The following is a 17,615-nucleotide window of genomic DNA, read 5'->3' on the forward strand; positions in this document are numbered from 1 at the left end:
TGCAGTAGTGAATATTCCTACCATGAGGCCTAGTGAATATTACAGAACACATACTATTGGACTGGGTATCTGTAGTCCCATGTGGATGTTATGTCTCTCCAAACAACCCACTATATTCCCTTGCATACACGCACCAGGTCCATACATAAGATATCATATTATGGTACTCCTTACAAGTGGTGTGTACGTGAGTGGCTTACCTTGCGAATGCAGCAGTTGACAGAACTGTAGTTCAGGGCTGACTTTGTCTGATGGACGCAGTAGACAGCCAATACATGGTTAGGTACAAGTTTTGTGGGTTGTCTGGCATCATTTTAAATATATGCACGTGAGATGGAGTAAGGTGTCAGTCTCTAAGGCCCTAGGTTGTCAGTGCATGTGCTATGCGTTGTCTCTTAGCTAAAGCCAGGGCATACTGGACACACCTATGTCTGCCTACAGGGACATCATCAGGGGGTTCCTCCTCCGAGTCCTCCTGTGAGTGTGGCTGTGGTGACCTAGGCACTGGTGTGGGGGGGCTGCATATCCCTTCCCTTTGCTGATCCTGCTGCAGCTGTTTACGCAGGATCATACTGTGTAGCATGGCACATACTGTGAATATCTGTGCGCATGTGGCTGGAGAGTACTAGATATATCGAGGCATTGAAATTGTGACTTTAGAAGCCCAAACACATGCTCTATGATGATCTTAGTTTGTGCGTGTGCCTCATTATGGCATTCCTCTGTGGGTATGTGTGCATTTCTGATGGGTGTCATCATCTACGGTTCCAGTGCATAGCCAGCATCCCCCAGCAAATGGCCATGTGGGATGTCCCCCCTAGCAAACATCTAGTACAGCTGTGATGCATGCCAGATATGCGTGTCGTGATAACTGACAGGGCTGCCAGCACACACATTCATGATAATGCCCTGGCCAATGTACATGACCTGGCAGTTGATGGAGTGGTACTCCTTGTGGTTTATGTAGAGTCTACCCTCCTCATCGTGGGTGGTGCCTTGATGTATACATGAGTGCAATATATGGCACCCAGTACCTCAGGGTAGTGTGCTACACGGCAGATGTGTTGCATATTGCTGGCCCTCACCTCAGGGGTGAGGTGAAAAAATGTGCTCACTGGCATGTGGTAGCATGGCATCCAAGAAATGGTGGAGTACCCTGGATGCTGATGCCTGTGAGACCCCCGTCATGTCCCCAGTTGGTCTTTGGAAGGTACCTGTGGCTATTATCCTAAGGGCTACACATACCTTTGTTTCCACTGGGATGGGTTCCCCTCTGTTGGCTCTGGGTCTGAGTTGAGGGTGGCAGAGTTCAGTGAGTTCTTGTAGTATGTCTCTGTTCACCCTGTAACGCTAGTCAATCTCCAGCTCATGTAGCACCTGGAAGGTTACCCTGGGCCTGTACACTCTTCTCCTTCTCTGTCTAGACCTATTCTCGGCAGCAGAGGCAGCATTGACCTTAGCATCTAGCACATACAGATGTAGCAGACCTGCAGCAGTCCCTAGCATTCTTTCAGTTAAAATTTCCAAGTCTGTACTCCAATGGTGCAGAGTAAGGGGGAAAAATCAGATTGTAAGGTGTATGCATACTTTATTGTGTTCTGCTGTAATTGCTGACTGTGTGATTGGCTACATATGATGCATTCCACCTTCCTAGTATATCATTAACATCATTTAATGGCTATAGTTTAAGTTAAGCAGGGGTCACACCTAATTAATATATCATTGCCTTTTAAATACACTCAGCAGTGTGGTGCACCATGCAAATACGCGCCCTGTAGGTAAACAGAGCTTAGCACTTGGTGTACACACCCTCCCATACTTCCAGGGTCAGTACTGTGGCATGCCTCACAAACACATGGAAAAGCATGCCCAGTAGGTAAACAAAGCTTAGCACTTAGTGTAGACACCCTCCCCAGACTTCCAGGCTCAGCATGGCGGTGCGCTGCTCAAATAGGCACAGCTAAGCTCAGATCAGCTAAGAAGTTATTGGACACACCCTCCCTTGATGTCAGCTACCTCTTGTGTGGATACCAACATGGTTCTGTGCCTACATGGATGGAATCTGCAGACACCGATACCCATTTGTGCTATTCAGTAACTTCACCTCATTTGCATAGGGATCCGTGCTCAGACCATGGAAACAACAAGGTTTAAAGCCCTAGCATGTTAGCAAAAGCACCACTACACCATTGCAGATACTCCATGTAGGGTCCTGTAATACATTTCTGCCACATAATATTACTTTTGTTTTTCCAATTTTTGTTTATTTTTTTTTTTTGAGGCATGTCTGCACACTGTAGTGCGCCACTCAAACATGCTCAGATTATAAAAAAAATAAATATTTTGACCTATTTCTTTTATTTTTTCAGACACATGGTGGATAGTTTTGCTCATATCTGTATGTGCTATGCCATTTCTGTCCATCTACCTACATTTTTACAGCCCCTTTTCTTTGTCTACATTCCTGCACACGGATTTTTTTTCCATGTACACTACGGACACTGACACAGGGTCTGCAGAGCTGCCTATGTGCTTGCTGGATCACTCTACCTGACTCATTTGCATGGTATTCATCTGCTTATGAGATGATTTGCATGTCATAGATATTTACATGTTGGAGCATGCATGCGCACTGCCCAGCTGTGTTTACTGAATCTAAAACCTGCTTACCTTCCTCTAACAGCGTGGCATGATGCCTACACAGAAAACAAGACTGCATAGGCTTTATTAAATCCCCCCATGTCTTAATCTTAACAGATTTTGATGACTAGCCTGTGTTTCATTTGCTGATGATCTCACTATTTGTTTTGTACTTTAGATTTGTTTTGCCGTATCATGTAACAGTACCATGCACCAATGTGATTGGAAATAGCTATATCTGTATTATTTTTGTGACTTGTGCAAATACATGCTTGTGCAAGTTTCATTTAACTCTTACAGTTCTTTTTATTTACTGCACTTGTGTTCTCAAAGAGACACTCGTATTTAAATGTACTGGGTAGCTAGTTTCAGACCTGGCAGCAATTTAAGGGCTCTCCAAAGCATGTTTTTCATTCAGTGTTGTGCACCACTACACACTATATAAACTTTCATTTGTTTTCATATTTTACCAAATTTGCATCTTAAAAACATACAACATGCCACAAAAATTACATTCTAAGACCACTAGAATTAATACATTTGTCACATCATAGTCTATTTTGATTGGGTAGAAGAATACCTTTGAACATTTCTATTGTCTGCTTTTTTCAAGTTTATTTTTGTTTTATTTATTTTTCACCTCGATAACTAGGCAAGTGAGATGGTCTGCTGACCCTTTTCCATTATGACTGGGTACACGTTAACAAGAGGAAAAACAGTCAGCACAGCAGAATGATAAGTAGCTGACTACAGAGGTTTGAATTTGTATAGAAAAGGTAACAGAGCACCCAGTAAGATGTAACAAAATACACACACACACACACACACACACACACACACACACACACATATATATATATATATATATATATATATATATATATATATATATATATATATATATATAGTGGAGAAGCACAGTGGCACAGCAGATAGCGTTGTCCTCTCTCAGTAAGCGGTTTGATTCACACCTGGGGTTCCTTCTGGGTGGAGTCTGCATGTTCTCCCCGTGTTTGCATGGGTTTTCTCTGGGTGTTGTGTTTTTTCCCCTATTTCAAAGACATGGAGCAGGCAGACTGGGCATTCTAAATTGTCTGCAGGGGTAAGTGTGCATGTGTGTGGTTTGGAATAAAAACTGTAGCTGGGCTAGCCACCTGGTGGTGTGGACACGAGCTCTAGGTGATTGCCACTGTTGAGGTGAGATCCCAATCCCATGTGCAAAAACAGAAAAGAGGGACTGGGGATGGATGGGTGGATGGACAGATGGATGGACCGATGAATGGCTACATAAGTGATGCAGAGAGAGATGTCAGTAATTAAATATCAGAGCAAAAGGGTAAAACTAATACTTGTCAGTAAAATGTACCACAGATAGGTATTTATAAAGTTTTTATTTGCAACACCCACAGTTTGGATTACTACGTTTAAGACTGCATGCTTTGATAATTTGCATACATTCAGCCAGTGTATGAATGTTGTCACCAGAAAACAGGTGCATTTAAAATCATTTTGCAAATGTTGCCTAAGGAACTTCTTGAATACACTATGGTTTGAATGTTTTTTTTTCCTGTCTGCAGGTAGATGGTTCCACAGGGCCGATTCTGTTCTAGAGAATGCTTTTTCTCCAATGGTATCCTCTTAGTGCAAGAATTATGAAGAAATCCAAAATAATGCAGGAACAAAATCAGGAATAAATTTGAAATATTATAGGTTCATAGGTAGGTACTAGGCTATTGGCCCAAGGGCCTACGTAAGCCTAGCCAACAAGGTTCCCTGGCTTACGCCACCCAAGAAAGTTATTTTCCTGTGCCACTGTCGATCAGAGACACAGAAGTGATCCCAGGGGTGTACATTTTCATACATTTGTCTTGTCATACATTATATTGCTCTTATAAATGTGGAACTTTGCTAGACTAACAGGCTTTGTGTTAGTATGTATTTTCTAAAGGATAAGAAGACTGAAATTGAAATCTCTGTCATTTTATTTAGGACTCCTATCCTCAATGATTTCTCAGAAAACCACATACTTTATGAGGAGCAGACCAAAATCATGAGGCAATATCTTAACATTCTGTAAAATTCTGGACAGTTGAAAGATATGGTTTGAGTCTAGGTCTGATTAACTAATTTAAGTGCATTTTTTTAGTGCAAGTAAGTTTTCTTGGCTGCTTCTAAGGGGATAGCTTTGCTCACTTAAGAGATGAAAAATGGGCAAAGAGGGTATGGTGTATCCCTGACACTGCATATATGTCACTGGACATAGTCAGGATTTAGTATGTACTATATATGTGTGCAATAACCTGTAGAGGGTATGGTGTATCCCTGTTACTGCATATATGGCACTGGAAGATGTCTGGATGTAGTAAGTACTATATCTGTCTGCAGTAACCTGTACAGGGTATGGTGTATCCCTGACACTGCATATATGCCACTGGAAAGTGTCAGATTGTAATAAGTACTACATCTGTGTGCAATAACCCATACAGGGTATAGTGTATCCTGGCACTGCATATATGCCACTGGACAATGCCAGGATGTGGTAAGTACTATATCTGTATGCATTAACATGTACAGGTTATGATGTATCCTTGGTATTGCATATATGCCACTGGATGATATCATCATGTAGTAAGTAGTATATCTGTGTGCAGTAACCTGTACATGATATGGTGTATCCCTGACACTGCGTATATGCCACTAGACAATGCCAGTATGTGCTAAGTACTATATCAGTGTGTAGTAACTTATACAGGGTATGTTCTATCCCTGGCACTTCATATATGCCACTGGACAATGTCAGGATGTGGTTAGTACTCTATCTGTGTGCTGTACTCTGCACAGGGTATGGTGTACCTCTGACACTGCATATATGCCACTAGATGATGTCAGGATGTGGTTAGTACTATATCTGTGTGCTGTAACCTGCACAGGGTATGTTGCATCTCTGACACTGCATATATGCCACTGGATGATGTCAGGATATGGTAGGTACTATATATATGTGTGCTGTAATTTATACATGATATGGTGTTTACCTGACGCTGCATATATGCCACTTGACATTGTCAGCATGTGGTAAGGACCATATCAGTGTGTAGTAACTTGTACAGGGTATGGTGTATCCCTGACACTGCATTTATGCCATGTAGTAATTGTTATATCTGTGTGCAGAAGCCTGTATAGGGTATGGTGTATCCTTGGCACTGCATATATGCCACTGGATGATGTCAGGATTTAGTAAGTACTATATCTGTGTGCAATAACTTGGACAGATTACAGTGTATCCCTGGCATTGCATATACGCCACTGGATGATCTCATAATATAGTATATAGTATAGCTGTGTTTAGTAACCTGTGCATGATATGGTGTTTACCTGACACTGCATATATATATATATATATATATATATATATATATATATATATATATATATATATATATATATATATATATATATATATATATATATATACACCACTGGACATTGTCAGTATGTGGTAAGGACTACATCAGTGTGTAGTAATTTGTACAGGGTATGTTGTATCCCTGGCACTGCATACATGCCACTGGGCAATGTCAGGACTTGATAAGTACTATATCTGTGTACAGTTAACCTGTAGAGGGTATGGTGTATCCCTGGCACTGCATATATGCTACTGGACAATGTCAGGATTTAGTAAGTACTATATCTGTGTGCAATAACCTGGACATAGTTTTCTGGTTTGGCTTCAGAAAGAGCATGTATTATGATTTCTTTTATGCATATTCAAGCTCAGAGTTGGAAAAAACATATTCTTCAACAAACTAAGCAAGGTTTTAGCACCTGCTAGATACAAGCAGCAATGTTTGAGGAATAAAGGAAACACATATGTATTTTTTAGACTGTACAGATGTGTGTGTAATACTTTATCTCACCCTCCTATGGTGTATCTCAGACAGTTATTCAGAGTTGTAAACAGGTAATTTCTTGGACAGCCTTATTCCCTGGTATCCAGATGTCATCTGGAAGGATTACAGCCAGATGTGCTAGCACCCACATGTTAGCTGTCTGCATTGTCTTCTTGCTGTCTTAATTTTACTTCAGGGTGCTCTTGTTTTGTGCTGGAGACATCTTGAAGGAAGCTGAATTTTTTAGGGAGGGGTACACAGGCATTGTTAAAACCATCAATGAAAAAAAAGAGAGAAAGGACTTTTAACAGCATGTGTCTCAGTCAGTTCTGTGCTGCCAGTGTTATGATCAAACAAAATATAACAAAAAGATAACTACTGGCAGTTACAGCTGTATGAAGTCCCATGTTACAGACCAAGGAATGACCTTTCTGACTTCCTTTGGTCACAAGGTCTTCATGTTCTTCTGGATTTATGAGACTTGTGTATGAAGCAAGAGAGATTCACAGCGTAATCCATTAGAGCAGAGGGAGTAAAGGAAAATATATGGAAAATGTGATTTTTTTTAAAGTATTATAAGTCTCCCAAAAGGCATTATGTTTACATGTGACAGCAAAACATAGTGCATTTAGGGAAATCTCAGTTACAAGATCTACACTCACAAGTGTAGACTAGTCATAGAATAAGCTAGAATTTGTAAAGCAACAAAAATTCTGGAGTGTACTGTTTGTATATGAGTCAAATTTATTATGAAGTAATGTAGGTCAGTACATAATATACATCACTGTGAGAGTTCTAGAAACGTGCTGATTATGTAATCAGCTTACTAATGAAATTACAGTATAGGACTATAAATAAACTGCTGTGCTGATCTGACCATGCTTTCTTACTGGGATCAATACATTTTATTATCTTGCTTAGAAGCCTATTTAAATGGTGACCCTGCTGCCCTTCTTTGCTCAGAGTCAGTAAATTTCCCATATTTGAATACTCTTTTGTTCTTTTTCCAGGTATAGTGGACAGTTCCCTGCAGAGACAGCGTCATGCCTTACAGCTTAGTAATTTAACATTTAACTTAATTACAGCAAGTGACTTGAGCAATGATGTCTCCTGGGAGCATCTGGTTTTGTTAATTCAGTTACCTACATTTTTCTAAAACAAGTTCTGCCCCATACCATTTCTTATCTCACAGTAAGTGGCTAAGAATAGTTTTCTACATTTGGCCCTGTCAGCTTGCAGTTTTATTTAATTGTATATATGCGTAGGAGCTACATAGACCTATTGGACAAATAGTCCTGTTTTTGAGGGGCATGCTAAGACTAAGTTACTGAGACTTGGCAAATATGTACTTAAATTACGGCATCGTAACGTCATAAATGTACATATGGTGATTGCAGAGGAATAAGCCACAATCAGTAACAACTAACACTATGGTAGCTAAAAATAACATTCACTTGATATCTATATAAATTCAGGGAAATGGAATCAGAACATAACCTATCACTGACAGTGCAAGAATGAGGGGAATTCCTAGTTGACAAAACAAGGTTGAGGATTATAAGAGCATCTAACAAGATTTTAATTCATCTTTATAAAGAAAAATCTATGAAATGCATTCTAGATTGGTGCTTAATGATGTAAGCTTATTTGATGAGTTAAGTGACGGGGAAAGGTGTTTTCTTCCAAATCTTTGGTCCAAGGGGAATGTGTGTGTGTGTGTGTGTGTGTGTGTGTGTGTGTGTGTGTGTGTGTGTGTGTGTGTGTGTGTGTGTGTGTGTGTGTGTGCATTTTTTTCCAGGGATTGTGTCTGTATGTGTACATGTGTGTGCATGTTTTGTCCAAAGACTGTGAGTGTGTGTGTGTGTGTGTGTGTGTGTGTGTGTGTGTGTGTGTGTGTGTGTGTGTGTGTGTGTGTGTGTTTGATTGTTTGTCCTGGGACTGAATGCATGCTTGTGCATGTTTTGTCCAAAGATTTTCTTTGTATGTGTGTGTGTGTGTGTGTGTGTGTGTGTGTGTGTGTGTGTGTGTGTGTGTGTGTACGCGCATGTTTGTACAGCAATTGTATATATATGTGTGTGTGTGTCTCTGAGTCTGTTTTCCCTAAGAATTGCATGCGATTGTATGCATGTGTATTTTGTCCAGAGATATTCTGTCTGTGTGCTCATGCCCGATGCATCTGTGTAGCAGGAAAAGGTGATTACAGACTCACTTTAAGTCCAGAGTGTAAGGCTCTGAGGACATGAAACTGGAATTCTAAGAGTTCTCTATTGCTCCTCGGAGCAGAACAAAAAATATGGGCTTAAATAGTGGAAGACTATGGATAAAATAAATGGTGAAATAATATAGTCTTTTAACTGAATGTGGCCTTTCTGAGTTGAACACTTGCAGTGGCATTGCATATGAGTAGTACAAGTGATGAAACTTGTTAAATTACTGAAGATTCCAATTAATGGAGAGCTGTCTCTTTAAAACTGTGGTACCACAGTACCAGAGGGGAGAAATATTCTCATGCATGCAGACATATCTTCAATACTATGGTTAAAATCTGTGTATAACTGTATCTGAACAACCTTCTTAGAGATTATAGCTGTGTGATATATAAAATTCATTTGAGTGAAGCTTTACCTGCTCTTATAGAAACTATAGGAGGAATGGGGGAATAAATGTCCTAGAAGATGATACCATCATTCTTTTAATCTGATTGTCTTTATGTTTAATGTGAAATTGGTCATCATAAACCATCTCTGCAGACTGAAGCAGTTGGATAGTTTGCTTTGCATTACAATACCATGGTGCTGGAGAAGTCTTGGATGGTAATGGCTCTGTAGGACATCATAGCAGTGTATGATACTCACAGGGAAAGCTGTTGACAAAAGGCAAGAAAAAGGGGGCATCCAGAATGAAGATCAACAGTTATCTCCATACCTCTGCCCAGCTTAAACAATAACACAAATATGGCATTAATGAAAGGTGCTTGTTTCTGAAGGCACTTATGTGTGTCCCCCTTTTGATATTTATGTTAATCACTTTGGTTATAAGCATTGATAGATATTTTTTTTCTTTTTACTCATGATGCATCTTTTTAATCTGGTTTCACTGGTATGGCATAGGGTACATTTAAAATAGAAACAGGTTGATTATAATCTAGTGTGGTTACCCAGTGATCATATATTAAATATCTAAACAATAAACTGGATTTGGCTAAGGGCATGCTATTAGAAGCTAATTTGGATTTACTAAATGTAAACTGTAGCACTCATACTGCAGACACCCTGTTTTACATACAAAGAGACACAAATTCATAATACCAGGATTTGCAGGCAGAAACAAGGGCAATGTGGAAAAAGGATACCCAGATAGTTCCAATAGTAGTAGGAGTAATGGATCTCATAAAAAAGTACTTAGAGTCGATATGGTACTGATACATGTAACCCCATATGAACTGCAGAAGGAGTCATTTCTGGGCACATTGCGAGTCCTGCAAAGAGTACTTTTGGCTAACATCAAAGATAGAAACAGTACTAATTTCATGAATTATAATCATACTTTGACTTAGGAATGGGGTCCATTCCTGTCATGGTATTAGAAACCCAAAAAACTTGGAGAAATTAAACTGAAAGTAGAACATAAGGTAAAATTAGTGACTAGAAGTTTCTTGGATGTGTTAGTGAAAAAAAAGAAAACTAGGGTATCGGTGAGACATGAAAAGAAATCAAGTATATGTAACAAACACTGAAAAAAAATCTCTAAAGATATGTTTGTGTTCTTTATTGTCAGAGATAGTAAAGACTGAGATGAAAACATTGGCATTTGAAGAATGTTATTGTGGAGGAAAGGACAAAACAAACTGACAGAACTGAAAGTGAATTTGGAGTGAGACTGCATGAGAGTCACCTTAGAATATCAGCAGAGCAGCATGAAGTGATGTCAACAGCAAGGAAAGCCCTGGTCATTTAACAACTATAAAGTGTAGGGGAAGGGGTTGTGGGTTATCATAGTTAAGGTGCTTATTTCACAGACACAAAGAACAGGGTTTGATTCTCAACTTTGAGTAAATTGGCTGAGCTTCAAATGGCCCACAGTGGCAGCTAACCTAGTATTTACCTACAAACCCTTTAAGCACAAATTACTGGCTTGATGCATTCCCTCCTCACAGAGGCAGGGTGTTAGAAGTGGTGAGTCAGTAACATCACACAGAGGTGAAATTAGGGAGTTAAGTCTTAAGAAAGGCTTATGAAATGGTCTGAAAGTAGTGGCATAACAGGACAGTTTTGTGATGCCCGTGCCCTGGCCTGTAGTTTACATTCATATTTACAAATGACAGAATTATCTGCACAATTTCTATCTGGCTAGGCTAGCAGCCTTCATCTATCTTTACATACTCTTCACATATCTCCCCACCTGGAGAACTCAAGCTAGTTTTTCAACTAACCTTTGAAAAACGCTACTTGAGAGGGTCAGGTCTATCTGAGTATACCTACCCCATTCCACCTACCCATTCCCTGTCTTGAGAGCCCATCTGCATTGGCATTGCTACTCCCACTGTAGTGCTGCACTGACATATTATATGCTTGCAACCCTAGGCTCCATCTTAGCAACTTGGCATTTTGCTGGCTGTCTCTGTGTAACCATATTAGGAGGTTGTGATCTGTCATAACAGTGAATTTCCTTCCATACATATAAGGCTAAAGTTTCTGCAGTGCCCACACTATGGCTAGACATTCCTTTTCTACAGCTGCATAGCATTCCTCCCTGAGTTGGAGCCTATGACTGAGATAAACCACTGGGTGCTCTTCCCCCTCTGAAGAAATCTGGCTAAGTACAGCCCCCACCCCATGGTTTGAAGCATCCACCTGCAAAACAAACTCTTTGCTGTAATCTAGACTGGCTAACACAGGGGGTCCTCCCAAAGCTTCTTTAAGTTTCTGGAATGCCTGCTAACATGCTGGGTTCCACACTACCTTATCTGAACTGTTCTTCCTTGTCAAGTCTGTGAGGGGAGCAGCTATGGTACTATAACTGGGGACGAACTTTCTGTAGTACCCTGCTGTCCCTAAAAATGCCCTCACCTGCTTTTTAGTAACAGGTGAGGGCCATGCCTGAATGGCTTCCACTTTGGCAGGTTCTGGACTTATCTTACCACTCCCCACTTTATGTCCTAGGTAGGGGACCTCTGCCATACCCACCTGACATTTGCTCGGCTTAATGGTCAGCCCTGCCCTCTGTAATCTGCCCAGCACCTCCCTGACATGCTGAAGGTGCTCTGCCCAGGAATGGCTGTAGATGGGAATATCATCTAGGTAAGCATAGGCAAACCCTCCTACTCCTGTTAGGATATGATCTACCAGCCTCTGGAAAGTTGCTGGGGCATTCTTCATCCCAAAGGGCATCTTTGTGAACTCATACAAGCCAAAAGGAGTCACAAAGGCTGACTTCTCTCTAGCACTGGGAATCAAGGGCACCTGTAGTAACCCTTGGTAAGATCATGGTTGTAAAATACTTAGCCCCACCCAGCTGCTCTAGGGCCTCATCCTAGGCATGGGATAAGCATCTGACTCTGTGTGACTATTTAATTTTCAGTAGTTCACACAGAACCTGATGCTGCCATCCTTCTTCGGCACCAGACTGTTGGACTCTTGAATCACCCCTAGTTCCAACATCTCCTGTACCTCCTCCCTAAAAGTCTGTTTGACTGTCTCAGGCACTCTATAAGGGGCCTGCCTAATAGGCCTTTGGGGTCCTGTATCCACATGGTTCTGCCCCAGGTGGGTGCACCCTGGTTTCCCAGTGAACATGTCCCCAAATTCCTGCAGCACTGCTCAGATTTCTTGAACCTGGGTAGGGGATAGCTTTTGGGACATCACTACCCCTTCCACTGAGGTGTCAGCCCGAGTCTCACTGAGGAGATCAGTCCCCAGATCTCCCTCAGACTCCTCCTGCAATACACTGCAAATGCTCAGCACAAGGGCCTCCCTATCATAGTAAGGTGTCATCATGTTAACATGGTACAATTTGTGCCCCTGCCATCTGCCTAGCAGTTCCACCATGTAGTTAACATCACTTACCTTTCTTACCACCTTGTAGGGTCCCTCACAAGCTGCTTGCAGTTTGTTGTGTCTGACAGGAATGAGAACCATTACCTGCTGTCCCACAGCATACTCTCTAGCTCAAGTATTTTGTCATACCACACCCTTTTCTGTTGTTGGGCTTCTGCCAGGTTCTCCTGGGCCAAGCCCATGACTTCCCTGAGCCTTGTCCCGAGGTTTAGGATGTATGCCACAACAGACTCCTTGTGAGACTTGCACTCACCTTCCCACTCATCTTGAATTAAATCTAGAGGTCCCCTCACCCTATGCCCATACAGCAACTCAAAGGGTTAAAAACCTGTGGATTCCTGGGGAACCTCTCTGTAAGCAAACAACAGATGGGGCAAATATTTGTCCCACTTCCTCTTAAACTGATCTGCAAATGCCCGTAGCATGGACTTGATTGTAGAGTTTAACCTCTCAACAAGACCATTAGTCTGGGCATGGTAGGGGTGGTCTTCATGTGCTTCACCCAACAGGATTTCCACAGACATGCCAGCAGGTCTGACATGAAATTGGCACCTCTGTCAGTCAGCATTTCTTTTGGGAAACCTACCCTGCTGAAAATCTCCAACAAAGCATTTGTACCTTCTCTGCCTCAATGGAGCACAAAGCCACTGCCTCAGGGTATCGTGTAGCATAATCCACTACCACTAGGATATACGTTTTCCCTGTGGAACTTGGGGTACTCAGAGGACCCACAATATCCATAGCTACCCACTGAAATGGCTCCTCAGTCACAGGCAAAGGCATCAAAGGAGCTCTCACCTTGTCTCCTGCCTTGCCTACTTTTTGGCACTGCTCACAGGTCCTGCAGTACCCTGTTACATCTCTGGAAATTCCAGGCCAATAGAAGTTCTGCATAATATGCCTCTTTGTATGTTTTATGCCCATATGACCTGCAAAGGGAATATCATGGGCTATGGCTAGAAGCGCCAGACGGTAGGTTCTAGGCACTACCAACTGCTGTACTCTCTCACCTTTTAGCCCTCTCTCAGGGGTCCCCTCTCTGTATAATAACCCTTTGTCCAGTATACAGATTCCCCCTTTCCTTGAGAATCAGGTGCCTCCCTAGCTACCTGCCTCAGGCCTTGCAATGTAGGATCTGAGAGCTAAGCCTGTCTCAACTCTCTCCTTGTAACCCTTCCCAGCTCTCCTTCCACAGGAAGTCTGGCATCCTCTGACAGTGGTGCCTCATTGTCAGCCAGGGTACTACTACTTACCTCTACCTTTGCAGTCACTCTGTCCAAGGGACCATCAGTACTCCCAAGCAGCTGTGGCTCACCTTCAGTCTCACTGTTACAGGGTAGCTCCCTCCCTGAAGTAACCACCTCACCAGTCCTGGCTGCAAGTATGCAGTCTGTCTGGGTCTCCCCCAGGCTACCAGACCCACATGCTTGTCTCCAAGCCTGACTGCGTGTAACTGCACAAGCACAGGGTACTGCACTATCAAAATCATTCCCTATCAGGGCATCTGCAGATATATCCTCAATCACACCTACTTGCTGGCTTCCTTTTCCACCCTCCCAGTCAAGGTGAAGCCTAGCCAAAAGTATTTGGAATGGGATCCCTCCTAAAGCCCTGACTGGAGTAGACTGCCCAGGCAAGTAGTGCTCCTCTGTAACCATTGCATGCTTTACAATTGTTATATCAGTGGTTGTGTTGCTCTTGGCAATGGCCTCTTTGCCATTCACTACAATGGGATATAACCTCTGGTGGTAGTTTGGTACCCTTGTTGTCCCAAGGCAACCTACTATTGGCATTTTGTCTTTCCCACTTACTGGCTCCCTCACCTTTTGTTCCCCTCCTTGCCTCCGTGGACACCTGTATGCCACATGGCCCCACTGGTTGCATTCAAAACATTTAACCTTAGCTTCTGGATGTGTACCTGGATTAGTGGCTTTCCCTGCTACTGGCAGATTCTGTTCTGGCAGTCTGTGCTGCCCACCATGGGTTCCTTTGGACCCATGAGCAGTACTGGAGGGTCCCCTTCCTGTGCAGGGCTGCCCTGCTTGCCAGGTATAGGTCTCCCTTCTTCCCCAACTCATCTGAAGTACCACATTATCTATCAGCTAACCAGATCCTTATGTCCTCAGGCAAAGTGCTAAGGGCTTGTTCCCTCACCAAAAGGTCTGCCAGACCTTCAAAAGTGGTGATGACATCCACTCACCCACCTATGGAAATAAGTGGTCAGTTCAGAAACATATTCACACACACTTTCATCTGCCTTGTGTCTATGCTCACGAAACTTTTTCCTATACATTTCAGGTGTTAGCTTAAAAAACTCTAATAGACAATTTTTTACAGCAGTATAATCAAAACATGCAATGTCAGACATTTTAGATTATACAGTTACAACTTTACCATGGAGTAAGGGGATCAGGAACCATACCCAGAGCCTTTGGTCAGCACTATACTGTTTGCATACCCTCTCAAACATATGAATGAAACTATCAAAATTATCCCCCTCTTTAAACTGCGGAAGAAATTTACTGACCTGTTGTGCTTCTGGAGTCCAGTTACTCCCTTCCCCATTATCTCTATTACTCTGATGAAGAGTCAGCATTTCTCTCTCATGCTTCCTCTGCCTCTCCTTTTCCTTGGCTTCTATCTCCAAATGCCTGGCCTCCAACTCAAGTCTCTTTAGTTCCAGATGGATTTTTAAGTCCTCTGCAGAAAGGTTGAGCTGTCCATTCTCCGAGGGTATTATATCTCCACTGCCAGTCTGATTGCCCTCCTGGTTTCTGTTTTCTGATGCAGCCGTAACCAAAGTTACAATCAGGTCTGCCTTAATCAGGCTTCCATGCACTAGCCCCCTTGCCTGGCACATCTCCGCCAGCTGGGTCCTTGTCAGATTTCTATACTCCTCTGCTGACATGTGACCTGCTCACCCTGACTAACTAAGCTAACAAAAGGAATAAAACAATTGTGATCTGAACTCTGAGTATTCACTGTGTGGCTGATTTAGAGTACAAGACACCTTCAAAGCTCACTGTGCACAAGCTACAGGAATTCACTTTACCCACACCACTACAAGCCAATTAGTATTTGCCAACCAATTAATATGTGGTGTGGATATCCCACCTCTGCCAAACAATTAATATATGGTGTGGATATCCCACCACTGCCAAACAATTAATATGTGACGCCCGTGCCCTGGCCCAGCAATTAAGGAGCCTCAATCCTCACCACTAACACCAGAGAGGGCATCTCATATATGAAGGAAAGGATAACAAATACACACAGTAAAGTGCAATTTCCCTTAAGAGCACATTGAGATCACAGTCAGTCTGGGGCTGGTCGCTCCCTTGCTCTCCAGGTCCCCAGTAAGACTCCCCACTGGCACAGCTATAGGGTCCAGATCTCAGCCAGCTGGGCAAGCTTAAACCTCCAGCACCCTCTTTCTCTAACCAGTGCTTCATGTCCCTGCCCAAGTAGCTGACACACACACACTTTGAGATAAGAGTTTATACAACCACACAGACACTCCTGGAAAAGGCTGGCACAGGTTCTCCAGATGTGCCCCTATTACCCAGACTATACGGTAGTACCACCTGCCACCACCCAGTTAATATTTATCAGCTACTCAAAGGCCCTTAAAAGGGTGTCCAATTATTACTGTGCAATATTATCATCCAATTGGTAGTATAACTAAGCAGTCAAGACTTATTAGAGTGACTTGGTACAGTAATCACTATAAATATGCAATGTACTCTAGAGCTTAAATTATCTCTACACAAAACAGCCACAGTTAAAAGGTTTTAAAATATTTAATAATAAATAAAAACACAAGACACTACTTCTTACTACACATTGCTAGTCAAGAGTTCAGAGATCACAGAGAAATACTTAAAATAATTCAGTAGTACAATTCTGACATCACAGAAAAACACAGTCTAATCTTTCTAGTTTCTAGCTATTTCTAAAAGAAAACACAAGTCTAAGATAACTTACATAAGAAAACAGAGAGCTGATGAGTTGGATGGTAAAGACAAAAATGCTTATTCCTCTCTGTCTCTCTCTGTTTAAATTGAAATTGCAGTTATGATTCACATTGCATCATTCTTCACACTTTCCTGGGGTTCCCAGGCTGCACATTACATCATTCTTCACACTTCCCATGGGTTCCCAGGCTAACAGAAACTGCATTCACATTCTTAACATCTCCTTTTGTTATCTTGCAGCTGATCAGGAAGCAGAGCAAATAAAAATAGATGTGCATGTTTAAATCTAGCAATTTAACTCTTGGTTAAAACAATGGAAAGATTTTTTTCATCTAGACCCTTTGGCACCACTGTCTACATCAATGGGTCACCACATGCTTCACTTTGGTCAGTAGAGTGCACTGTTGTCACATTTTTTTTCCAGTTCCACATGTAACTCTATTTCTTTACATTTAAAACAACAAGCCTGCAGTTTACATTCATATTTACAAATGACAGAATTATCTGAAAAATTCTGTCTGGCTAGGCTGGCAGCCTTCATCTTTCTTTACCCACACTTCACAAGTTTCATAACAGGAAAGGCATGTAAGAACATCAAACTTATTTGCTGGATTTCTAGAAACTTAAATGAGAAGGGAGCATAGTGGCCTATCTGATGTACAGTCAATTATATAATTTATTATTTTCACAGTACCCCTTATGAGGAAGATGACTTTCCTTAATACTCACTTCTGAGGCCACATGATTAGATTGCTATAGTAATCTGTATTTTTATTTAGGAAATGTTAACAAGAGATCTACCAGTTATATTTAGTGAAGAATATTGCAGCTACTATACTGATGGGATGTGCCTTACTCATATATTTTACTGCTTGTGCACAATTTACTGTATATTGTTAAGAAATGCTAGGCCACTTCTGCAGTTAGCTCACTAGCCAATAAAACATGAGAATCTGAATTAGGACCTCATTAACCTCAAGACATTCTTACAGTCCATATGGCTATTCAGTCTTTTTTTACTTCTCCAAGTGACTGCTGGAATTCCTAGATTTCAT

The sequence above is a fragment of the Protopterus annectens genome, chromosome 6.part0 (assembly GCF_019279795.1).
Source record: "Protopterus annectens isolate FY-2018-M chromosome 6.part0, PAN1.0, whole genome shotgun sequence".
NCBI lineage: Eukaryota > Metazoa > Chordata > Ceratodontiformes > Protopteridae > Protopterus > Protopterus annectens.